The 27893-nt window shown below is 39.4% G+C and overlaps 1 long non-coding RNA gene across 1 annotated transcript; it reads left to right on the top strand.

Moving 5' to 3' along the window:
* The first annotated feature begins 38 nt into the window (after positions 1-38).
* Positions 39-27376, top strand: LOC110340290. Its single transcript, XR_002382072.1, has 3 exons — positions 39-128; positions 22668-22939; positions 27219-27376. It is a non-coding gene; the product is annotated as an uncharacterized LOC110340290 (long non-coding RNA).
* Positions 27377-27893: the final 517 nt, after the last annotated feature.

The following is a 27893-nucleotide window of genomic DNA, read 5'->3' as shown; positions in this document are numbered from 1 at the left end:
TTTAAATTCTCTGCTTTACAAATCTAATTATTTTACAGGTCTGTTGAAGAGAGTACATTTGAATTATGAATTCTATGAAATGGTGAATATTGAAATTACTGGTATACTTTCAGTGCAACCATACACAGGTGAGTGTAGCACATCATGACCACATGCTATCAAAAAGCTTGTACATTCCAAGTATTGCATCATGTACATGTGATCCCAGTATATGAGAGACTGAGGCAGGAAGGTGATGAAGTATGATACCATACTACTTAAAGATAGAAAAGAGAATTGAATGAATTCTGAAAGAATTGATTGTCAATATTCCTCTATTAGGCATTTATTTTTGCTCTTGATTCTTTAACTAGAGTAATTTGCTCTTTTCAACTGAACGTATAGGTTAGATACAAGAAAAATATTTTCCTTATGAAAGTTATCAAGCCATGTAATGTTTGTTTGTGGAAAAAAACATTATACATTCCATTCTGCAGTCCTTTAAAGAAAGAAATGGACAGAATGATGGTGAGTTATTGTCATTTACTTGCAGGAAAACTGAGCCTGGGTCTCTGTTCTGTAACAAGCCAGTCCATTCCAAAAGCCTAATAAATGTTGAATTATAAGTAACATTCTTCCATAGCCCCTGGGTGAGGACACTTAATTCTAATAAAACTTATCTAACTCTAATTCGCTTGATTTGCTGCAGTGTAGGTAGCAGTCATGAATTCAACACGATGTATAAATGCAAAGTGTTTTGTGGTCTCAGTATATCAAAGATGGGATTCAATTGTTAGAAGAACTATAATAATGACTAACTAGTGCTTCTGGAATGGTTATCCAAAGACGGTCTATAGAACATCATATAGAGCGAGCATTGTGCTACTGTTAACCCGAGTTAATTTTAAGGTTAGATAGCTTGGAAAGTATGATGAAATAGAAATAAGAAAGATCATTATCTTCAAAAATGGAGGCTTCTGGAGAATTTATGATGGAACAAAAGCAGAAAGGAACAGAACTAGTGAATTAGGTAAAAGTTCAGTATATATCAAATTGGTCATTTGGCACTAGTAGATGTCTGCTGTAGACAATATACAGAAGGGCATAATGTGTATAGATGGTGGCATGGTGTGGGGGACTAGGGGAGGGCTTCAGAAACATTGAAGCAGAGGTGAGGTTAATGCATCTTCTGGATTAATTTGGTCATAGCATAAGTGATGCAAAGAGAGAGTAGGTCATAAATTGCTTCAAGGGAATCAGAGGCCAATAGGGGGCCCAGGCAGACTCTGAATAATAGTTCCAGAGCATCTGCTATGCAATATGGTTTGAACTTTTTGAAGCCCCTCTGCATCACTCACTTGTCACTTGGCTTGAGGAAGAGATGACAGATCGGCCAGGAACATTCAGGAATGCCTTTCCTCCCCAGGAAAGGAGATAAGCCAGCTGTTCTTGTGCTGATATTTTAACAAAGGCACCCATCTAAATGATCTGAATTTACCAAGTTTATAATGTTTCACAAACAAGAGAAGAAACAGTATTTGCACATGGGTAAGAGCCCTATAGGCACAGGATGAAATCTGGCAGAAGGATTTCCTTAGATAGTCCAAAGTCATTTTAAAGATTATTTTATCCCCCACGTTCTGCTCCATTGTCTTTTCTCTGAGTTGGCCTTCACCTTGTGAAAGGAATTCAGAAGCTTGACCTTTGCAGATTGTATGAAAGGATAATTTTGTTAATGTACCAGATGGGAGAAAATTCAGCATTTGTGGGGTTGGTGGTGGTACCTTGGCTCTATAATTTTAAACCTGAGAGATCACCCCCAAGTCACCCACTACCATCAAAGTGAGAGAAGGTAGGGAGATGTCATGTGTATAAGGAATCCATTTATGCTTAAAGTTATCTAAAACTCCTAGATTGTTGCTTTTTCTAATCTCTGCACTTTGCAATGCATTGAGTAGATTTTTCAACATAACATCTGGTTATATTAATAATTTTCTTTAAGATGTATTTAGATTTTTACTTTTTATATATGGTTGTTTGTTCTGCATGTATTTGTGTACACCATGTATATACCAGGCCTACAGATATCAGAGACATTAGATTTCGTGAAGCTGCGTTTAACTGCTGAACCATTTATCTAGACCTACTAATCTCCTCTAAAGAGCTGGTTATCTCTTGTCTTTAGTCCCCTGAGTGTGGATGCTCATGCCTGGGTTTGAGTCTTGTCGTTGTTCCTCCAAGAACTAGGCTCTGGCTTTGTGTGTGTCCTTAATTACTCATGTAATTTTGGTTGCATCCTCTGCCCTGTACACCCCAAATTTCTTTCATTTTGGTCAGATTAAGTCCTGCTTATCTCCTTTACCTCTTCCCTCAGCTCTGCCTTCACCTCTTCCAGGACAGCCTTCTGGAAGTCAGTATTGGTGGTTCTATTCTATAAATAAGTTTTCAGTGCCTTCTTCCTACCTAGCATTTGTAAAAACCACCAGAACAGCGATTTTTTTGCTAACCATCACTTTTATTGTTAGCAATCACTTTTCTTTCAATGTGGTAAGCCTGTTAAATTAAAAAAATCATATTGATGTTTGAATCCTTAAGCCCTAGCTTGTGGAACATATTAATATTTCTTGAATACTCATTGATTGTGCAAATTCCCTCAACCAAAGGTGTGAGGCTTACATTTGGAGATCTTGGGTACTTTTTAGCATTTATTTTCTACTATAAAGTCTCTCCTGCAGAATCCAGATGTCCACTGTAAATATCCTTTGTTTATGTATCTATGTGCTGATTTGATAAATACTTAAATCTTGTTTTATATAACTCCCATGACAAGTGCTTTAGATGATGCTGAATAATCCCTTCCATTTTGGGATCCAAATTCCCTACTGTTTTCCTGTTCCCATTTCTTTTTATAGATTTCAAATGCCAAGCACTATGAGTCCCTACTTGAAGACACACATATTCTCCTTTGTTATCTGGAGATGATCCATTTGCTTATTCATTGGGGATTTGTCACTGAATGCTAAGCATGCCGTTAAGGGATATAACAGAGGTCTGTCATCTTAAAGATTACAGTCTGTATAGGAGATGAAAAAAGTAAACTGACAGTGATGATACAATATGATGATTGCTCACATAAAGAAAGCAATGCTGCTGGGAACACACAGGTGCTAAGTTTTCCAGGACTTGGGGAATGTGCAGACACTTTCTTCAGGAAGTAATCTATGCAGAATGCTGAAGACCATTCAAGTCAAAGACAAGAGAAACATAAGACAAGGCCATAGAAACAAAGAATGTTTAACCCAGACTTTGGTAGACTATACTAAGACAGGTCCTAGAACTCAGCAGGAATATGACTTAACATGTCTTGAAAGCCAGTAAGGCACTTGAATTTACCAGCATGTCAAACAGCTATAGGATGGTGGAAAGTACGAATAATTAATATTTCAGAAATTTCTGTTGACCTGAACCTTGGAAAATGAGAACTGGGGAGGGATGCTAGAAAAACAGAAGGTCCTGGCTGGCATTTAGAATGCAAATGGAGTGGGAAGTAGGAAACTATGAGAAATACTTAGGGGTCAGCATGGTTCCCTTATCACTAGTTAAATAGAAGGAGAAGGGAGGAGAATAGTTGAGTATTTTGGCATTCCCAAAGATGCCTAGGCTTCTACATTGGGCAGATATGCAGAAAGTGACACTATTGACTATGGTAACTGAAAATGTAGGACTAGATTATGTGAAATAACATTTAGACACTTTCGAGGAGATGTGTGAATCTACAGCCCAGGGGTTGAACGTTTAAGTAGCCTTAGTACTTGGATAGAATTGAAATCAGGGGAGTCAGTGAGCTCTTCAGAGAAGACAAGCGGTCTTAGGACAGAACCACTGAGCTTGGGACAAGAAGGCACAAGGGAGACAAATGAGATGCAGAGGCACAGCCACAGACATCCATGTTCTGGAGTCTAAAAGTTCAACATATTTGGAAAGAAGAAAGTGGCCGCCACCATGCATTGATGCATATGCTAAGTGAGCATTTTGTAGAGGTGAATATTCAATGTAGTCTTAAGGTGGATTTGGTGCTAGTAGATGATGCAGACATGAGTCAGATAAGAATGGGATTAATTATGGATGCAAAATGATGGGTTGGATGTAGGAGGGGAAGAGTTTTGAGAAACTGAGTAAGGAATTAAAGTATAGGAGCCAAATTCTGGTTTTCACAAGTTTTGTGGCTACAAGACTCTCCAAGTTCTAACTACTTTGATTCTTTCTCCTGAATGTCCTTTAAAGTTTTATGGCCACTTAAGCCCCTGATTTTCAAAAACTGCAAGTTCACTCAGTCTAGGATGGGATTAGAAGCTCTATACAAGGCCCTGCAGGCACCATTTCAGATGTGTTCAAATGTCTTTTCAGTAACACAACTGCTTTTTTTATTCTCATGAATAATTCTAATATATTAAAAGTAGTTTGGCTTTGAGCTGTTCTGATTTAAATAAGTATGGAGGTCCTGGGGCCCAAAACTCAAATCCCCTAACCAAGTTTCTGAGGTACCCCTACACAAGTACCCTATGAATTCAGAGAGCTGCATTCAAAAATATCCTTTAACTCATAGGTTGTTTGGGCGAAAATAAACTGTCTGTTGACCTCTTGATTTTGAGGTTTTTATCTCACAGTCTTTTGGAAAGTTTCTGAGAAATGTCACTTGTCAGCAAATGTCTTGAGATGGAATAAAATATTGAAATTTTAAGATAGCATAGATGTTAGTGAAGGTTGACTTCAGCCAAAAGTTATTTCAATAGTGCACAGAAGTCAGATGTATTGCCTTTGTATGAAGGTCATTTTTACCGTATGTTTTGTACCATGCTTTCATGGCTGTCACTCTGCAGACCCTGGAAGGCCAGGACAGAAAATACTAGAATAGTGAGGTGAGGTCACCATGATGCTCCTTGTGGACTATGCAATACATTGCCTCCCAGCTTCTTCTCATACACTGAAGTATGCCAGAAGATGGATTTTGAATAGAATCCCCAGATTGACAATATAAGCTACATGGGATCCTCCAGGAATGGCAGTAGTATTAATAATAGAAAATAACATATTCATGCAGCTCAGATTATAAAAAAGAGCTGTTCAAAGTGAATGGAGCCAAGCATTCAGGAGTTCTTCCAGGCTATTAGCTGCTGACTGGCAAGAGGGAAAGTCAATGTGCCGGTGAATGAGCACAGACATGCATAACCAGAGGTGAGAAACCACTGCACACCAGAATGGTAGCATATGAAATGTCCTTACAGAGCTTATACTCTTCTTGGCAAGCACAGAAAAGCCCTGGAGGAAAAGCATCCTTTCAGAAGATTTACTATGTAGACACCATTCTTCTCAGAATGCAGACAGAAAAGTGAGGTGCTAGAGTAGTTGAATGTCATGCTCAGAGTCACAGAGCTCCTACAGGCAGGCAGAAGCTGAGATCTTTTTCCTCCATTGTTTCCAAACTACTCTCATTACAATGGTGAGGTTATAGATCAACACCTGTCAAGACTGTGTCTAACCACTTCCTGTGAGAACATAGACTATAGACTTACTCTTTTGTGAGTTATGCAAATAAATTCTTTTCCTTGTGTTGGCTAATGGAAATTTGGATTAGCTTGAGTTGTGTGTTATTTGTATTTTGTTTCATAATAAAAAGAATGAGTCACACATTTAAATGTCATAATTGGATAGGAGCTGTGCTAACCCCTGAATTTTTCAATTTTTGTGCATGTGCCATAGTAGTTACAATTTAACATCTAAACTCTTATGCAGTAATGTGAGGTTGATGGTCATATGGTAATATTTGTGTACAACCAGGATGAGTCTTCTGACACTCCCAGGGCCAAGCTAAGAATTCCAATTGTGTTGCCCATGTTTTCTTGCTGAAGGCTTGACTTTTAGCCCTTGTCTTTAAAAATACTCCAAAGGTCTCTTAGCAAATTCTCCTGACTAATATTTTGCTCATTTTAGTTGTACACATTTTTTTAAATCCTGGGTTGGCAACACTAAAGCCAAGACCAAACTTTGTATGACAGAAAATGAAGGGCTTAGATGGAACGCTACTACTATCAAATTTTGAAGATCCAAAATTTGTATATGAATAATTCACTGAAATACCTGGCCCTGTGATCATGGCAAATTTGGGTGACTCATCTCTTCACATATTTCCTTGAAGAATGTTTTTTAAAATGGTTATCTCCTAAAAAGTCACTCCCTATGACTGTTTTAACTGGAATTTGTCAAGGTGAAAATGTTGGAAGCCCATAGAAGCTATATGGAATGCCCTCCTAGATGTTTTTGGTTACAGGTATGGGGAGTTCTGCATCTCTCTCAGCTACAATTGCCATTGTCCAAGGTGCTGATACATTTCACTAGGACAATTGTGAACACCAAAACAAAGCCCTATGGGTTTAATCTAAGGCCACTTAGCTGAGATCATCTGCTCTAGTCTAAGCTGCCACATTCTTTTTGCCACATTCTGGTTATCATGCTACCAAAGTTAGAACTGTGAATGCTATTCAACAAAGATGATGCTCTTTTCCCTTAAGAGTTTCTCAGTTGTCCTCTGCAATGTCTTCAGCATTTCTGATTGCTTTAGCTGGGGTATTGGTCGAGGGTGAGAATACTACAGCATCTAGTGAGTAGAGACCAGAACACTGCTAAATGTCATGAACAGTGAAATCAAGGCCCCACCAAAATGAATCATCTAATCTAGAATGTCAGTATTGCCATGCTGATGAATCTTTTTCATAAATCCAAAACAAAAATGAAAACGAAAATGAAAGAAAAGGACATTGCTGTTTTCTTTTTTATGCCTCAAGAAGTCAGAAAACTTTGAAACAACTTTGGTTAAGAGTTTGAGCAATGAGCCAGACAGACTGAATTCTATTTCTTCTTTTTTCTCAGGGATAAACATACTCATTTTGTATAAAGTACTCTCAACAGACCTAAAGTGAGGCTGCTCCGGCAATGTCAAGGAGTAAACTCTACAATTAATACCATCTGGGTATCCTCCAAACCATTTCAGTACTGATACTACCTAGAGACAGAGGTACATCCTACACATTGAGAATTAGACCCTAGGATAGCTTCTGGCCTTGTCTACTTCAGGTACCAATTATGGGCTTAGTTTGCTTCACCTATTATTCTGACAAGCCAGTTATAAATCAAGGCTTCCCCATCCCATTCTAAGGTATAATTAATCTGCTAAGGAAGATCATAGATTTTGTGAAAATTCCTATGATGGATGATTTATTATAGAAGTTATTATCAAGTATACTAATAAACAGCTAACAAGGCAGAGTGTGGGGAGAGGTGCATGGAGCATTTACTTCCTTTCTTCATGTGAAGATCCTGATACTGTTTAGCTATCTTGAAGTTGTTTAATGTCCTTTAGGGTTTGAGTAATGCTTTATCTTTATAGAGGTATGTTTCATCAAATCACTGAGAGGTTTTATTTTTGCCTCTTACTCCTCTGTGAGTTTTGGATTATGGGCCATAAAGTTCAAACTTCAACTTCTGCTTTGGTATTTCTGGTGACCAGTTCTCATCCTAAAGCTACCTAGGGACTACTAGACACAAGCCAATTCATTAACATACAAAAGTCATTTGAATATTCCAAGTATCTTAGGAATTACAAACAAGAAGTGAGGACAATATATAGTTTAAATATCATATTCCCAAATTTGTCACATTTGTTATGAAGAATTATCAAATGTATGAATATACTTGGTAGAGATGCTAATAAACACAATGTATTTGCTATGGTGATAGTTAGACTTCAGTGAGTGCTTCAGCATCTTCCTGTGCTATGCACTCAAACAACAAAAATTAAGTCTTGATGCATTTAAGATCCATCAACAAGATAACACTTTTTAGAACATATTCTAGAATGAACCCATGCTTCTATGAATATTAATGAGTAGAGCCCAAGAATGCATACCCATATGACACTATCTGAAATGTTCTACTTTGAAAAGTCCACCTGAGCTTTTATTGTCATTGAGAAAAAGTCAATGCCTTTACCTAATATTAGTGGGGAGCATATGTTGAAAGGATTACAGAATAGGAAAATGTCTTCCTAAAGTTTTAGGTGTTATTTAATTGTTTACTTTAGGCTTGACATATATTTTATATATATATGTATATATATATATGTGTGTTATATGGTTATAATATATATGATATATGGTTATAATGTTTAACAAATGTTCTAACTTTCACTCAATAGTCCCAAAGATCTTAAGTTAGGTATAGGAAATTGGGTTTGGCTAGATAAGGGAGTGAGAGATTTGACAGGGGTTGCATCTTATAACTTCTAAATGCTAACATTTAATTAAGCAAGTAAGTCTCAAAGTGCTTATCATTACTCACTTAAAAAGAAACTTATACAAACAAACACACAAACAAACAATCAGGGCTTTAAACTAGCCATAAAACAAGAAGGTAAAGCAATGATAGTAAATACTTCTTGGCTCACAGATAAAAAAGCTAAATGGTTAACTCATGATACTAAATTTGGTTAGCTATTTCCTGTCTCAAACATTTACATTTTGGGGTGACACAGAAGAGCCTTTGACTGACTGCAAGTTAAACTGACAAAAACAGGGTCTGTTTAATTATTAATCTCTCTGTTGCATGAGGAACCAAAGTCCAAGTTTGGTACCCAAAGCTGATTTTCTGGACAGGGTGCAGTTTTCACACCTACTTCCACAGGGACATCAGTAATTAGAGGCTCAAAGTGGCTTGTTCTGGGTTATTTTTCTGGTTCACCTATCTTGAAAAGTGTATTAAACTTTCAGTGAATTCTGGTTCTGTTAAAAGCTCTGCATACTTCTTTCATATTCTTCAGCTTCTTCATCTTAGAGGATGCTCTAGGAGGATCCATCCTTATCTTAGGCACAGAGTCACTGACCAGTGATTTTTCTAGTCCTCTGATAGCAGTTAGTTGTGAATTCTTATTAAGAGGGTTGCAGGTAGCTCAAGAGACTTTTCACTATTGATTTTTGGTATCTCCACAATCATGAAGTTCTAACCAGGCAGCAAGAACTTCAACATTAATGTAGCTTTATCAGAGAAATTCAGTTCATACTAGAAACAAAATAAAAACAGATAAAATTCCAGAGAGATGAACTTCCATTGCATTTGCAAAAAGAATTGGCCTTCTTGGGGTGAGGGGACCTTAGAGAAGGTGGACTTGAAAGGGTAGGAATGATTTTTGGTGCACAGTGATCAGAGCAGTTGATCTAGATACTATGGCATGAACAATTAGTTACACAAAACCAGTTAACATCATGATGCATCAGCTATGGATCAGAGCATAAGGCTGTGGAAATAGGAAGAGACTGGATAGTAGTGGGCATGGACCTGACTTAGTTATTAATCTTACTGCATTTAGAACCTCCACCCAAACAACCCCATGGAGAAATTAGATGTTACCCTAGAGCTAATCATAGCATCCTCTGAGAGAATAGAAGAGAAAGAATTAGTCTTACCCTATGGAATGACTAAGTCTGAGGTCATTGCTCAATGAGAGGCATAGTAGCCAGAAATGGATTTTCAGGGAGATGTTGAAAGCCAAGAATGGGATCTGGGATGATAAATCAAAAGAAACTGAATAAATAATGAGGGAGCAAGAAGACTCATTTGAGACATTTGAGCTATGAATGTGGCACAGGGTTGGACTGCAGAAAATTTGCACCTCTGTTAAGGATATGACCCTATCTCTGCACTGAGCAGGAGTCCTGGGGAAGGTATGAGACAGGAGCAATATGGTGAGATTTGTTTGTCTAATACTGTCAGTCTGCCATCTCTAAGAAGGATGGCTGGAAGAGAATAAGGTTAGTCAAAAGGAAGCTAGCTTGGCACATATCAGTTGCTATAGCCCCAGGGAGAGAGGGCAAGGATGAAGGTTAACATTTTGTGGCTATAAAATTTACCTGACTTTGTGACTGGCAGGTTGTAGGAGGAAATGGAGAAGAGGATGGAAATGGAGATGATGCAGATATGCACTGTGATATTTATTAAATAGGCTCCAATATCAAAGGGCATGGATTCCAATATTAGCTGTATCACTTGCTAGTTACCACTTACATCAGGCGAGTTGCTACTAGTTTCCTCGTCATAAAAATATAAACACAACTTCTTAAGGTTGTTTCAGAATGTACTCTGAATAAAACCATAAAGCATATTGTATACGTGTGTAAATATTACATCATTTCATCCTTCTCCTTCTCATCCTTTCTATTGCTGTAATTGTTGCTTTTACCATATGCTTCAACATTACCATCATCACCATTGTTTTAAAAGGATTTTGGCTCAAATTGTAGGGTGCCGTTGTATTCTTGATGTCAACAAATGCAGTAGGAGGCACAAGTCAGAGCTTGGTTCTGGTCCTTTTCCAGGATAGCTGAAATCTGACCATCTGCCGAGTCCAGGCTGTAGTATGGCTTTCACTTGGTTTTAAGCTTTTTGGGAAGACTAAATTTGCCTCACATGTAATTTTGACTTTAATGAGTTCAGCTAGACACTCTTGAATAAGGAAAATAGCCAAGAGAAGGCTAGAAAGCATGGAAAGGAGGAACAATGATTGATAGTGGAGCTAGAGTAACCCACTCAGTAAATATTTGAGGCTGGGGTAGAGACAGAAAAGTGTTTAGCTACACAGACTGCCATTTAGTGTTAGCAGGTATACTCATGTACAAAGCATCCCTGTGTACAAACTGACTCTGTCATCTATGACCAAACAGAAATGGAGGTATCCTATTCAGGACTAGTGAAACAAACTTGGAAGATGATGCAGTTTCCTATAATGGATGTTATATTCATTTTATGAGATGATATTAGATGCTAGCTTTTGCATACAATTTATTCTACTCTCTATTAACCTTTGACTTTACCTGGGATTTTTTTTAATCCATATCTTTCAGTGACCCATTTTTATCCATTTTTTCTGCTTGAATATTCCTGCCACAAAATAACATTCAATGCATAGCTGTTGTGTTGAAGATATTCGTGTTCATGGTGCCTGAAGCAAGGTTATTAGACAAATATTCATGTTGGAAAGTAAACCAAAACCTACTTTCTTGCCACAAAAATGGAGATGATGCAGACTTGTCTTACAATGATTGTTAACACAGAATGCATTTGAATATTAGCTGTAACAGTTGCTGCTTCAGGAAACTTGGAACCAGTTTTCTCATGTTTGAACTGGGACTTATATTTAGCAATAGGCGTTTTGGAATGGAATGCAGGTGTTAGGATGGGTTGTATTAATGACAGCCCTGTTTAAACTTTCTTTTGTCCATCCCTAGCTCTAAGACTACAAAGTCTTACTGTCACAGCTCAAAACATTAGTAGATCTATGAAAATACAATGTTGGATAAGTACAAATTTCTCCATAATCACTATCTACTGGTAGTGATGCTTGTACAATTGTTCTTTCAGAGGCTTCAGTGGGAACACATAAAGGGTGGACCATCACCAGCTGAAGTTATATTAATCTGTTCTGGTTATGCTCAATTTGGTTCAAAGCAATAAACTGCTTCCCAAATGTCTGCCACCACTTCCTTAATAGACATAAATTTGATCTCTTGGGAGTTGCCCGCCGTTTCATGATAAAGTACACAGTTATCAGGTATCTGTCTGGTTAGTCAGTGGAAAGATGTGGTTTAGTGTTGCACAACTACCAGGTTCCCTAGCCCACCTCATGCTTTCCAGATGTGGTATGCTATGAGAAAAGTTTGATTTCTGAATATTGAGAAGACCAAAATATGTTTACCATGTAGGCCGCATGCATCAAAAAATGATGTGAACATTTCTTCAGCAAGGCTCATTGGTACCCTCTGTTGGATCATGGGCCTACAGCTTTAAGTCTAGATCTGCCTGTAGCTTGAGACACAGACTTAACAAGCACCCACTGTTTGGTTTTTATTTACCAAGGATGTAATAGCAATTTGTAAACAAATTTGCTTCCTTATTTTGGCACTGAATGTCTATCTGGAAACTGAATTATGACCAAGCACATAAGACCCCTTGAGAAAAGGGCTCTCTCCCTCCCTCAATCTCTCTTTCTCTGGCTAGTGTACTAACATGCATGTACACACACACACACACACACACACACACACACACACACACTTTTTCTCTCCTTCTTGTACTCCCCCATTGATAGTCTCTCTCCTATTGTGCCATGTTATCCATGGAGGCTATGTCTCCAACTCTCATGTTAAGCTAATAGTGCCTATAATTCTCTTCCACTGCAGGGTCCTTCATGCTGCCCCTACTATGATATACTTCCCACATAATGCCCTCTATCTTATTGTCCCATCATAGCTCCTATGGTATCAGAACTCTCTTTCCTAATAAATCTCATTCTTAAGAATGATTTTATGTCAGCTCCTGCTATGAATAAACCTTGATCCTTGATACCCTCAAAATACAGATACCTCTTCAAAACAGAAGGGCAGATTCCTGTTTTGTTTACTCTCTCTCTCTCTCTCTCTCTCTCTCTGTCTGTCTGTCTCTGTGTGTGTGCACGCGCGTGCATGCGTGTATGTGTGAGTGTGTGTGTGTGTGATAAGTGCACATATGACTCAGAGCACAACCTCAGTGGCATTCCTCATTTGCAGTCCATTTGTTTTTGAAGCAGTTCATCTCACTGGCCTGGTTTGCCTTGTCACCAGGCAAGAATAGGCTAGAATTACGTGTAGTCACATCTAAACTTAAAGCTTCCATGATGGAGGGAAGTTCCTTAAGACTCAAGAAGTTCTAAAGGGAAGTTAGGTAAGATTTAGGAAGTGAAAAACACACTAGCTTCCAGAAGTTCCTAAAACTGACTAGATGCACAAGACCCCTGTTTCCCTTTCAGGGTTATGTAAGTAGTCAGACTGCTGAGCAGTCTCAGACCTGACAAGCTGCCTGGAAGAAATCTATGACCTGTTGAGATGCCTGTATGTCATACAAAGAGCCCCAAGTTTCCAGCTTACATGAGCGATCACCTGTGCTAGGATGGGCTTTCCCTGGTGCAGCTGCATTTGTGTTGTCTCTGTTTCTGTAGGGAACCCCTCATCCATTCTCCTATAAGCAATCTAAATCAACTCACTGATTCACCAAGTTGCACTTTTGTGGTAAAGAGTAATTTGTCTTTTGGAAGGTTCCATATTAAGTGTTTAGGTATTTGCACTACGCCTTCTCAAGAAAAGTGTCACACAATAGCTGTCAGGTCAGCAAGCCCCAACCATTTGATCTTTCCACTTCTGAAACTCTGGGCTTATAAGCATGTATCATCACACCCTGCATGTATGTCTGTGCATACATGAGGTCAGAAGAGGCCACTGGAATTCCTGGAACCTGAGTTGCAATGCTTGCCAGCCACCATGTGGGTGTTGGCAAACAAACCTGGGTCCATTTCTTCAACTTCTGTTTCATATGTGTTCTGTGGACTGGAGTAAACTTCATACTCGAAAAGCTAACACTTTACTAAGTAAGCTATCCTCCAATCCTTGTTTACTTTTGTAAATTGAAGAATTAAAACACATGATTGGATTCAGACACCTCAGATGTTTTTCAGATTAACAAATTCTATCAATTTCATGTATAGTAAACAGCAATTATTCTTTGTGGATGATTCTTTCTCACCAAGTTTGGAGAATTACATTAATACTAAACCAGGTGATTAATTGGACTAACTGTGGGAACCCTCTTTCCAGCCCAGGTGGCTATTAATCAGGACTAGTTACACTTTTAATAGCATTGAAGTCCTTTGCTATATGATTTTGCTTGTCTCTGAGAGAGAGGTATCTTCATATGCAGTAATGCAGAGAATGGGCCTACAAGTTTAAATCAACCTTAGTCTGGATCATCTCTAGTGCTCCAGGAGAATGCATTGTGTCACTGAATGTGGGACTAGTCTTAAAGTTGTAGGTCTCTTAAACTGTTCACAATGATTTCCATAGGGGACAGATATTTGAATCATAAGCAACACACCCTGAAAAAATAGTAGAACATTCTTCTTTTTTTTGACTTTTATTTTATTTTATTTTTTCTAACTTTCTTTTTAAATTTTAAATAGCTTGTTTTACATGTCAATCCCAGTTCCCTCTCCCTCCCCTCCTCCCGCATCCCTCTCCCCACCCCCCCCCCATCCTCCCACCCTATTGCCAATTCCTTCCTCATAGGGGATATCTAGAAGCTATCATTTCATTCAGGGTAGAGTCCAGGCACTTCCCTATGAGTCCAGACAGAGAGAGCAATCCTCTTTGTGTTATGGACACACGATGTCTGTTAGTATTCGAGGGATAAACACTGATCCACTGCTCAGGACCCCATAGGTAGCCCAGGCCTCCTCATTGACTCTCACATTCAGGGGGTCTGGATCTGTCCCATGCTGGCTTCCCAGCTGTCCGTCTGGGGTCCAAGAGCTCCCCCCCTGTTCGGATCAGCTGTCTCTGCTGGTTTTGCCAGCCCATTCTTTGCCAATTTGCTCATCGTTCCTCGTTCTCTGTCACTGGGTTCCTTGGGTTCTGTGTAGAACATTATTCTAACTAAATAAGAATTAAGAGATTCAGACCAATGGGCAAAACATCAATAAGGAAATATCACATAGGCTATAAACATAATACAATAAATTTAAGTTGGAAATTGTCATCTATCATTTAACACCCTGTCTCAAAAGAAGTGCTTATTTTATGGTATAAAAGTGCTGTATTTTTTCCATTTCCAAGTCCACAGTGAAAGTTTGGAGAAGGAGAAATAAAGATAGTTTTGAAACTCTCTCTCATACATGAACACAGCTCACACGTACACAGACTACACAATGCACACATACACCTTACACATACACACTTTATAAACAACTCACATAGCTTACACAAACACACATTACATGTACAGCTACCTCACACACTCACTCACATCCCTCACCATACACACATGCACACACATACACACCTCACATGTACATATACTATACATAATGCACACATACCTTATCCATACACACACACACACACACACACACACGCCCTGAGGCAAGCATTATAATGCTATCTCCTTTCCCAGTATTTGCAAAGCTCATAGGAACAACAAACAGATTGTGGCTGGTGGAAGATGCTATGATGCTGTACCTTGTCTCCCCTCACTTTTTGAAAAAGAGAGCAAAGGTTTGTTATCAAAAGATACTTTGAAGCTATTGCAGTGAATTTCCTAAGACTTTAAAGGCAGAAAAAAAAGAGACTGATGATGGAGTAGGGCCTTTTAGGAGATAAAATTCTCTCAAGTAAATGGTAGGTTGGTGTAGAGCCAGGAGGAGCCCCAATGCATGCTGGAATCTATAGTACTTTTTGCACCTCCTCAGCTCCAAGCTGCTGCATCTAGTATACCAATTAACTGTCTATAGAGTCTGGGTGCTCTTTATGATTAAAATGTTGTCTTTTGTAGAAGAAAAATTGTCTTCCTTCTTTGGCTTCACTTGATGACAAAGTATCTTCCTCTTTTTGTATATGGAGATTCCTCATGCTATGATTCATATCTAGAATGTTCCTTGAAAGTTTATGTGTCAAAGGCTTGGCTCCCAGTGTAGTGTTACTCTGAGGTGGTAGAACCTTATTAGGTGAGTTCTAAGGTCACATAGACATGGTCAAAGGGAATTTTGGTTGGACTTTGATCTCTAGCGCCCTTTCTCTCTTTGCTTCTGACCACTGTGTGAGCTGCTTGTTCTATCCTGCATCCATGCCTTGATATGTCACCTCACCACAGGCTCAAAGCAACAGGGTTAATCAATATGGAATGGAACCTTGAAAACCATAAGCCTAAATAAATCTTTCATTATCTCAGTTATTTGTTACATTATGTGAAATCTGAGTGGCACACTTCATACTCTGAGAAATAATTCAGAAAACCACATTAACAATTAGTAATCAGTATGCAATCAGGAGTCACATTATTGCTATGTTACTTCAGCAAAGCATTAAGGAAGCTTTTTCCCTAAGCCCACGACCAATTTAGTCTCAGATTCGGTAACCTTTGCAGTATGAGTTATGAGTTCCATCTCATGGAGGGGGCCTTATATGTTAGCAAAAGAATGGTTTGCTACACCCTTAACTTTTTGCCACTATTTCATCTATATATCTTGAAGACAGGTTTCTGTTATAGGTTGCAGGGTTTGTAGTTGTGTTATACTGATGATTACCTGTTGGGATAATTTTTTGTATACTATGTGAAAAATGTGTCTCTATTTAACCTCACCCTCTAAGGCAGCTTCTGACTGCTTTAATAAAGACTCAAGCCACCAAGAGCTAGGCAGGAAATGACAGATGGAACTCCTGGGCTGAGATAGGAACTGTGGAAAAGAATCTGAAGAAGGAGATTCACCAGCCAGATGAGGAGTAAGTTGGATATAAAGTATTGATTAGTGGAAATTGGGGCACATGGCAGAACACAGACATATAAATTAGCTAATTTAAGTTTTAAGAGCTGGTTGGGAACAAGCCTAAGCTAAGGCCAAGCTTTCATAATTAATAAGAAGTCTCCATATCATTACTTGGGAGTTGGCAGTCCAAAGGAAGACCCATTATAACTGCCTTTTTCTTCCTGTAGTATGCAGAGCATCTTTCAGTACCATGAGTTAGCAGGAATGAGATTTCTAATTAGGCACCAGTTTGACTTCTCCATGTCTAATGATATGCTGCCATGTTTTTTTATTGATGTCACATGCCTGTACCCATAGATCAGTGTCTCTCCCAACCCACATCAGAGACTCCTCTTCTTGTAGTACGTGGGAATGTACACGGGGACCCACAAATGGACAATGCGCAGACAAGTGAGAGACTTGGACTCTGTCCTAAATGGGCATCATCAAACCCCTCCTCTAAGGATTCAGAAAGCTATGGGTAAGAAGAGAAGGAAAAATTCTAAGAGTCAGAGAAGATAGATGACACCAAGGAAAGAGTGTCTTTCAGACATAAGACTGAACTCACAGAGACTGTGACAGCACACATAAGCCCCATACAAGTTCAAGCCAGACAGGGTCCTAGCACTGAGAGAGAGAAGTGGACATGGGGCTCTACCCCTAATCAAGACACTGTCTGTAATGGATAATCATTCATAAAAGGAAAACCAGTTTTCTCCAGTGTGTCATCACTGGTTATATCAACTACACCCCAGGACAGGCCACATGCCCAGGAGTAGTTGCCCAACACAAAATTAATTCGATGTTATTTTTGTGAACTTTTTTTTTGCTTTCCTTTTGGGACGAAGTCATTTTTTGACTTTTGCTTTTTTTTTTTTTGGCTTCTATTTTGTGGGATTGTTTTATTTCTTGTTTTTTGACATTTTTTATTTTTATTTTTTGAAAGAGGGAGAGAGATAGAGGACATAATGTTGAGTCAGTAGAGAGATGGGGAGAACTTAGGAGTATTTGGTGGGGATAAAACATAATGAAAACAAGTGTATGAAAATTTTAATTAAAATAATAAAGAAAAAGCAATTAACCATTCACAAGAATAATACAAAGCATTTTTTTCTGTCAGTGGAAGAGAATGTTAAGTTTTCTTATTTTGTTTCCAATTCTGTTATTTTGCTCTTAGGTAAGGATCTGGACATTGGTAATAAGGTAGTGAGATTATACTATAGGACTGTTTAACAACTGCATGTAATGATACATGAGAAATAGTATAGCTCCCAACACACAAAACATCTCATAAAAGAATAATCTGTGGGAATGCTTAAGTCAGACAGAATTTTGGGCTATCCTATAAACATGGGCGAGTCATCAGATGTCTGATACGTCCAAGCAGAGAATTCAGGATGATGGGCGTTCATCAGCCAGGTAGTAGTGCATCCAGAAAGTGGGTATCACCTGAGAGCAGGTGGCAGGTGCTATATTTGTCACAGATCCTCATTAAAGTGAGCTGGGAATTTTTCTTTCTTTCACACACAAAAGGATAAACTGACCTTTGTGATCCCAATGACATCTGAGGAAAGGAAATTAATCTCTAGCAGTATGTGTAGGACACTTTCCATGACCCATATATGACCATCCTCCTAGGGAATGTTTCTGTTTATATCTGTAACAAATTGTTGCTTTGTTATGAAAAGGTATAATTTCTCTTTCTGTCATTGAAAACATGGTGTCTGTGTCTAAACTACACTGACAGTGTGGCTGGATAGTGCTTCATGTTCAGTGGTTTGAAAACGTTTTTGTGTTTGTTTTTCTTATTTACCATAAGTCTAGGTCAGGGTTCCTGGTCAGTGAGCAAGTCTTGGAGTGCCCTGCTACAGACTTTTTGTTGGAGACCTGGTTCCTAGCCTGTGCCTTTATAGGGAGCTAGGGAAACCTGTTGGGGCAGGATCTGAAGTGATAGGTCACTGCAGACTTTCCCTTGAAGGAGACACTGCGACTTTGCTGTTTTACCTCATTTACAATGGCTGCTCTTTAAACTACTAGCAGCCCAGCTGTTCAGGCCATAGCCTCATGGGGGGTGGGGGGTGTCTGTTCACTCAGACAATGGCTCCATTGCTGCCACAAAAAGGTAATTCTAACTAAATCTCTATCGTTCTACCAAAACTCGAAATTCAAAGGCTAGAGTGAAAACCTGTGAGCTAAGGGTTCCAGTAGCAACTGGTTAACTTCCTCTCTTTGTTGGTGACCCAGAAGCCACTCCCTTCCACACTGCCCCAACCATAAAAACAAACAAACAAACACACTAAGCTCCTCTCTGCTACTTCCTGTCAACCTGAGCCCAGGTTAATTTTATTTAATTAAGTCTGATGCAACACAGCTTTACATAGTTAATGAATGTAGCATGAACAAATGTCTTTGCTTGGCTAAACGAATATTTCACAACAGGACCTGGGCCCCTTCTCTCTCTCTCTCTCTCACGATTACTGGCTGTGAACAAACAACTCCTTAATCATATACTTCATACTGTCTCACTATAGGCTTGGAGCCATGAAGCTGTGCTAGAAAGCTTTGAGGTTATGAGGCAAAAACAAATCTTTTCCCTTTATTTTTTCTGGTTTTATTATGACGATGGAAAGCTGACTTATACAAACAGCGATTCAGGGTCTTCCTCCCCTACTCCCTTGAGGAAAGAACTTCCAACTTAGTAAGTTTCTGTGACAAGTGAATGGAAAGATCTCTGATGGGCTCAGGCTTTCTAACAGATACCAATTTGCTAAGACGGCACTATGCAAAACTACATTACCAGGGCATTTCGTGAGGATCAGATGGGACAGGTATTCTGGCACTTGGGAGTCACAGAATACTGAGTGTTACACAGCTCAGTTAGAAAGGTATCCTGGAGCTCGGAAGCCAAGGACTACCACAGGCTGCAGTAAGCAAGCATAGTAGCTTACAGCCTTGCCTCAGGGAAAGGCTTCTCCAATGTATCACTCTGCTCAGGTAGGACATGGTCTTCCAGCTGGGGATACTTGCCCAGTGTAGCAGTTTTGCTCCAACGGGAGAAGGTTTCCAGGGCAAAGTTGCTACAGGGAGAAGGTTTCCAGGGCAAAGTTGCTACAGTTCAGCTCTGCTCCCGGCTCTGCCCAGGGTCCTCTCTGCTCAGCCAAAAGAGATCTTCAACCAAAGCTCATCCAAGGGGTTAATTGGGAGGGAAGAATCCAGGAAGGTAGCAAGAACAAGCTGAACAGACACAGGGTTTCTACAGGGCTTCCAGGATGGGGATTGGTCAGATTTTAATCTCCTCCTCATGGATTGGCTAGTTTTCTGCATAGAGTTAGGGTCAGATTTGGCTCTGGTTTTAAGGCCTAAGTGTGCTTCTTTCTCTGGTCCTTTTTAGCCTTTTGGCTCTAGTTTTAGGGCTAAGATGTATTTCTTTCACTGACTCTGATTCCAGGAGCAAAGTATGTTTCTTGGGTCTGCTTAGGGTGTGTATTTTTGGCTGGATCCTTTTACCTTACATCTGGGAAATGTAGCCTAACTGTGCAACCATGGAGTCTGTTTTGATGATGTCCATAAAGGCCCAGGACAAGTCTTGCTGCCAAACAAGCCTGGGGTAGCTGAGGCTTTAGTGAGCATCATGCACATACAGTGTCACAGTTTCAGTGTCCCTCAGGATTCCGTGTGGGAACCTTAATGCCTAAATTCCATATATATGGTATTTTGAGGTAGGAACTTTCGGGAACAAAAATAGGTACAGATGGTCCCCATAGTGGGATTTAAGACAGAAGGCAGAGAGACGTGAGATGGCAGATAGCACGGTTGCTTTGTCTTACCATTCGAGAGCCTCCTTTGTATTGTGATTGACAACAAAGCCCTCATAGATGTAAGTACTTGATGGTGGATTTCCATCTGTAAGTGTGAACTAAGGAAACCTGTATCCAGAAGTTATAAAATCTGTAGCATCCAGCATATGTCTGAACCATATATATGTGTATGCGTACAAAGTTCAGATTATTAAGAATAGATACCCACACATACAAGAAATCCAATGACACTTATGGAAAATAGTTGGAGTCAGAAAAGTCATACTCATACTTCAGAGCAGACCATCCTGTGTATGAAAATTATTTACTCTAAGTATCAAAAATGTAAACAATGCCGTCTTTGATGGGGAAGAGACATGGTCTCCAGACGGACTGTGCAGGCCACAGAGAGAAAAGGGCACAGTGTGATTCACACGCTGATACTGTAGGAAACATCATCTCATAGAAATGCTGCATTGTGCTTTTTCCACACACCCGTATGTGATAAATGTTGCTTCAAGTCACTACCCGTGCTTGAACAGCTTTTGGTGGTGTATTTCACACAACTGAATACTCAGTATCGATGCTTCCCCTTAGACAACTTCATCTTCCTATGATAATTCTTCAGGGTTTATGTACCTTTATTTATATTTTTAATAAACCTCAGAATTTAACATATTGGGAAAAGTGATATCTGATGGTTTAAATCTCCCTCTCCAGAGAGACAAGGAATATTTCTCAATTTATTGAAGCTTCCTTTTATGCAACTTAATGTGGTTTTGACATTATTTTTATATCTATTCACATTTATGCACTAATACATTTAGGCATATCTCTTTATATTCAAAACTTTGCTTTTTTCTTGAGGGATTAAGATAAATACTATAGCTATTTGCAGTGTATTGAGTGTTAGGTGAGATAAGATTCACAGGAGCATTAGAATAGTGCCTGTCATAGTCATAATTGTTAATAAGTTATGGAAATGTATTAGCTGATAGTCATTTACAAAAAGTTTTACATGGATGTTCTAGATACATAAGGAATTTCTATATTCATTGGATTTATGATTTACTAGGTTATGAATATTTCTAGTAGTCTAGTAGGTGACCATGCTAGCTAGTTTTATGTCAACTTGACACAAGTTAGAGTCACTGGAGAAGAGAGAACCTCAATTGAAAATATGCCTTCATAAGATCAGGCTGTAGGTAAGCATGGATGGCATTTTCTTAATTAGTGATTGATGTGGGTGGCGCCATCCCTTGGCTGGTTGGTGATCCTGAGTTATATAAGAAAGCTGTTTAAGCAAGTCTTGTAAGCAGTACTCCTCCATGGTCTCTGCATCAGCACCTGCCCTAGGTTCCAGCTGTGCTTGAGCTCTTGTCCTAATTCCCTTCAGTGATGGACTACAATATGGAAGTGTAAGGCAAGCAAATCCTTTTGTCCTCAACTTGCTTTTGGTCATGGTGTTTCATCATAGCAACACTAAACTAAGACAAGTTGGTATCAGGATAGTGGAGTATTGCTTTGACAGACCTGACCATGTGTTTTGGATGGATTGTGGAAGGGCTTTCAATCCTTGGAGTAGAAAAGTCATTGAGTGTTGGGAGCTCAGTGGCATGTTCTTTAGGAGCTTGGAAGGTAAGAATGTTGAGAGCAGTGTGGAAGATTAAGGCCTGACTTGTGAAGCTTCAGAGGGAAGTATAAAGACTCTGTTGCGGTCATTTTGTTATTTTGAATTAAGAGTCTGTGGTTCTCAGAAGCAGCTGAACTGAACAGGGGGGAGCTCATGAACCCCAAACTGATAAATGAGAAACCATCATGGGACTGATCTAGACCCCCTGAATGAGGATGTCAGTTGGAGGTCTGATTAATCTATGGGGCCTCTGGTAGTGGATCAGTATTTATCCGTAGTACATGAATGGACTTTGGGAGCCCATTCCACATAGAGGGATACTCTTTCAGTCTAGACACACAGGGGAGGGTTTAGACCCTGCTCCAAATGATATGACAGACTTAGAAGATCCCCCCATGGAAGGCCTCACCCTCCCTGGGGAGCAGAAAGAGGCTGGGATGGGAGGGGTTCCTAGGGGGCAGGGGAAGAGGGGAGGGAGAGGGAACTGGGATTGACATGTAAACCAAGTTTGATTCTAATTTAAATTTTTAAAAAGGGGGAAAAAAGAGTCTCTGGTTCTGGTTAGCTGGGGCTGAAGATATTAACAAGATATCAGAATTACTAAAGTGACGCCTGTGCTTTCCTGGAACAATTGATGCTGGTCAGCTAGAACTGTGAAATCAGTGTTTAAGAAGAGATCAGCAAAGCTTGGGTGAAATCTTCTGGAAAGTGTCTCCCAAGAGTCAGCATGGAGAAGCTGTCTTCTATACATGGCCCGCCCAAGTTGAATCTTGTGCTGGCAGTCAAATTTGGTTATGTAAAAGTCACCCAGGTGGTTCTGGTTTTGAAGGTATGAAGTGATCACGGAGAGCAGCTGAGGCTTGGCACTGTGTAGCACCATCGAAGTCTGTGAAGAGAGCCCAGGAGAGGATGTTGGTGAAAGTGAAGCCCATTTGCATCAGAAGATCTCAGAAGTTTGGAGATGCCAGTGCCCTCGAATGACTTCTAAGAGCAGCAGCAGCAGTGGAGTGGAACCAGTCAGAGCCTTGGAGATACACTGTGTGTGCTGCAGAGGTGGGGCCAGAGAAGTAACTGAAAACCTTTGGAGGAGCACAAAAGAAGGTAAGTGAATCCCAGATAATGGGATATTGAATTTCTCACACGTCTGGAGTTTGGTTTTCTTTGTTCAGACTGAGACTTTGCACATGGTTCTTTCCTCTTGAAGTAAGAAAATGTTCAACTTAATTGTGATTTTTACAGGAGCCCATGGGTGAGAGATTTTGAACTTTTCAGAGATTGTAGATTTTTAGAGATACTGGGTAATTTAAAGGGACTAAACTTGTAATGTGTTTGAATCTGAAGTTATGTTTTTAATTCGAGATCATGGGGAACATAACAAACGAAATATTGTGGCTTAATAGTGATGTGTTTGTGTGTCAAGTTGACAAGAGGTCATTTGTACTAGCTATTTTTATGTCAACTTGACACAACCTAGAGTCACTGAGTAGGGGGAGCCTCAAATGAGAAAATGCCTCCATAAAATCAGACTATAGGCAAGTTTGTAGGGCATTTTCTTAGTGATTGATGTGGGAAGGCATTGCCCATTGTGGGTGTTGCTATTCCTCGGCTGGTGTGCTGGGTTCTGTAAGACAGCAGACTGAGCAAGCCATGAGGAGTAAACCAGTAAGCAGCACTCCTCCGTGGCTTCTGCATCAGCTCCTGCTCCCAGGTTCCAGGCCTGCTTGAATTCCAGGCCTGACTTCCTTCAGTGATGGACTATGACATAGAAGTATAAGTCAAACAAATCCTTTCCTCCCCAACTGCTTTTGTCATGGTGTTTCATCACAGCAATAATAACGCTGACTAAGACAGTGACTGGCTCAGTGTTTGAAATAGGCATGTGAAAGCATCATGAACATTTTTTTTGCTGAAGTTTCTAATACTCAGACTTTATTGACTTCTTCCATTATGGCATTGCTTTAAACTCACAGAATGGCACAGTCTAATGGCAAAGATTAACATGTGAGCCCGTCTCAATCTTAGGTCATAAAATATGACAGTTACTTTTTATATGGACCTTCTGGGGATATATGATATTTAGATAAGAGAGTAAATTTTGGGTTGGGGATACAGTAGGTCAGTGGTTGAGCATTTGCCTGCATCCACAGATATTACAACACTTAGTCTGAACCTGAGTTGAAAAAGAAAACAAAAAGTGAAAGATGTATCATTTGTAACTTCATATCATGCCTAATTACCCTGGATGGAAGATTTTCCTTTTTCCATCAGGAATTGATTGCACAGGTGGTTGGCTAGCAAATAGAATCACAGGGAACCCTTAAATAAGAAACAACATCTCCAGTCTCTGAAGCTGCCTCATTCCCATTTGCAATGGCTTTAGGGAAAGGTGGCAGTCATGTGATCCTACCCTGTAGGTTGACCTATTCTCCCTACCATCACCACTAACCAGCTTATAAGCGAGTCCACATACAAAGGTGACTATGCAGTGTAGCACAGACCATGTGCAAGTACAAGGGGACAGAGCAAAAGGGTCATGTGGATCATGATAGCTAGAAAGTGCAGACTTGATTGATTAGGTAAATCTTGGGATTTGGGGTCTAGAAAAATGGAGGGAAGTCCTGACAGGCACAGGTAGTACACATCCCTACAGCAATGCTGTGCAAACTGCCTCTGGAATCAAGGAATAAAAGATTTAATAGATGGAAACCAACTGTGAGTTTCTCAAAAGGAGAAGGTAAGGAGCATGACTGTACTTACACTGAAAAGGTGGAGGGAAATTATCAGAAGAAAGATGCCTGTAATTATTTATCTTTGAATTAAACTTCAAACAGCCCAGCTATTGATGGTAAATGTTGAAATGGTGAGTGTGGGCCATCTAAGAAAGATAGAGGGAGCAATTCAATAAGTTGTGTGCCACTTATGAATCAAATTCCAGCTTTGGTTTTCCTCAATGATGGACTGTAACCTGTAAGCTACATATACTTATTTCCAGGTTGCTTTAAGGTGTGTACCACAGCAACAGAAGGAAACCAGGGCACTTTCACTAACCTGAGTGGTATTTGGATGAGCTATTAAGAATTTGGGAATTGAACTGGGTGTTGGTGGCGCACGCCTTTAATCACAGCACTAAGGAGGCAGAGGCAGGAGGATCTCTGAGTTCAAGGCTAGCCTGGTCTACAGAGCCAGTTCCAGAATAGCCTCCAAAACAATACAGAGAAACCCTGTCTCAAAAAACAAAACAAAACAAAAAATCCCAGAATTTGGGAATTTAGATAAAAAAACAAGAGAGTAAGATCAAATAACTCTTGAACACAGCAGAATCTAACATGACTATGAATTTGCATAATAAAGCTGATTTCTGACAGTGGTTTTGCTATCAAAACTAGACCCCCTTCTTTATTCACCCATGCCTTCTTCCTTTTTCTTGGGCTGTGGACTCTAGTTACTCTGGCTTCTTGGCTGTTTAACAGGGCCCAAACTTTCTTTCCCAGGCTTCCATTTCATTTATTCTCCATTCAAAAATCCAAGTCCTTAGAATGTTGATTTTTACTGTCCTAGTTACTTTCCATTGTTGTGATAAACAGCTTGACCAAAAGCAACTTGAGGAGGAAAGGTATATTTAATCATTTTTAAAAAGATGTTTTTATTATGTATACAGTGTTATGCCTACAAGCATGCCTGCAGGCCACAAGAGGGCACCAGATCTCATTACAGATGGTTGTGAACCACCATATGGTTGCTGGGATTTGAACTCAGGACATTGGGAACTGCAGCCAGTGCTCTTAACCTCTGAGCCATTTTTCCAGCCAGGCTTATAATACATCAGGGCAGGAATTGAAGGGTAGGCCATGGTGGATTGCTGCTTACTGGCTTTCCCCATGGCTTGCTCAGCACACTTTCTTATCAACATATAGCCACTTGCTGAGAGTATCATTACCCACAGTGGGCTGGGTCCTTCCACATCAATCAATCAAGAGAATGATTAGAGACTTGCCTACAGGCCAAACTGATGGAGGCATTTTCCCCATTGAAGTACCCCCTTCCCAGATGGGTTATACTATAAAATTTAAAAAAAACCTTTTCCTCGTTGGAATTTTGGTGATGCTTATCACAACAATGGAAATTAAGCAGGACAGTAAGAAACCAACAGCCTAAGGATGTGGAATTTGAATGAAGAATAAATAAAATGGAAGTCTCTTCCAATTACTCTGAAATGTATTTTAAGTAAGCTGGATTTTGTAATGTGCTCTAAAAATGTTCCATGTAGTGCTAGTCTATGATGTCCAAATTGCACCCATCTTATATCTTATCCCATACTCTTATCATAAGGAAATTTCCTTTTCCCTTTGATTGAATATAAGTACTTCACTCTGAGTTCTTGAAGAGTTTTGCCTGCACCTTTTTTTTTTAAACTGGGGTTATCTTGTCTTCTCTTTCATTCTATTATAAAACCAAGACTGCCTTTTCCCCATCTCCATAAGGCTGCTGCAAAGCAAAGTGCCTTATCCATGGCTTCTGTCAATTTTTGAGCACCTGCTGATTGCCAATAGATGGTATAAGGACTGGATTAGCAATAAATCAATACTTGGGGCAGAGACTACTATTAATTCCACTTTAAGGATGAGGGAATGGTTCTCACCAAAAATAGATGTGATGGAGCTAGAAACCTCACTCCATCTCATCAGCAAATACTATGATGGGGCAAGGCAAGAGGAGCATTATCCTCATGAAAACATTAAGAATATCATCAGAATCTGGGAAACTCTGGGTATTTGGGTATGGATTTTGGAAATTATAGCATTCTTTTTATTTTATGTTTTATCTTTTAATTTAAAATAGAAACAATCTTATTTTACATATCAATCCCAGTTCCTTCTCCCTCCCACCATCCCATACCCCCAAACCCCCCATCCCATCCCCTTTCTGCTCCCCGGGGAGGGTGAGGCCTTCCATGGGGGATCATCAAAGTCTGTTACATCATTTCAGGCAGGGCCTAGGCCCTCCCCTGAATTCTAGCATTCTTTTCTCATGACTGGTTGTTTTTATTTCTGAGCTCAACACATCAGTGTGGTTTTCTGTCTTTTTGATGTATTATCCAGATTTGCCAATCGATCTGAGAAACAGTCCGTATGTCATTCAATTGAGTGCCTGGAAACTTTAGACTAGTCAACAATACTTGAGCAAGTCAATCATGGGACCAGGGGATGGGTAGTCAGGAAGCCTGGGCAGTCAACGTGTAAATGACATTTATGAGCATATTCTGGGAACATCACCACAAAAACACTTTAATGAGAACAGAGACTATTTGTTCTTGTCTGTTAACCACTTTCAGTAATTATATTTATGGTTGGTTTATATTGTGCCTGGCTTTTCTTTTCAGAGTCCAGAGTAGACATATATAATATATATTGCTGTATGGGTCACCTGGAACGGAAAAAGAGTTCATCAGAGCATCAGAATTTTGTATACTTGGAATCCATGCTAATCTTTTGAAAGTATTTAGCACATTTATTTTGCCATGTTGACATTGTGAAGGACATTAAATCTAAAATTTTTACTAGTGTATTCTGGCGAAGTGATTTTTTTCCTTTCTGTGGTATAAAGTAGGGCATGATTGTTTAGACAAAGTTTTTATTAAACATTCTGAGTTTATGCTGGCCATGCTGAGATATGAAGGTTCAAAACTACTCAGTTTATGAATATATGGATAAACTATGAACAAAATTTCCTTATATGGAAATTTCCCAAGTTCTAGGAAGAGATGGTGACTGTGTGAAACAATGTCTTTGATATTTAAATTTTGCTAGGAAGAAAATATATAATGCTGCTGGACATGGATGGAAAATGGCTAAATGGATATTATTCTTTGAATCTCAAATGTTAATCACTAAACCCACATGTTAGGAGGCTTAGTCCTTAGCTCTTGTTACTACTGGGAGATGGTGTAACTTTTAGGATCTAAGGGAAACTATGTTGTAATTTAAAATGCTATTTACCTTCCTCCAATACTATTTATTTAAAATCTATATAAATATATATATACATAGATGTATAT

Source organism: Mesocricetus auratus, unplaced genomic scaffold (genome assembly GCF_017639785.1).
Source record: "Mesocricetus auratus isolate SY011 unplaced genomic scaffold, BCM_Maur_2.0 Super-Scaffold_100026, whole genome shotgun sequence".
NCBI lineage: Eukaryota > Metazoa > Chordata > Mammalia > Rodentia > Cricetidae > Mesocricetus > Mesocricetus auratus.
This window is presented reverse-complemented; position numbering and strand designations above follow the sequence as displayed.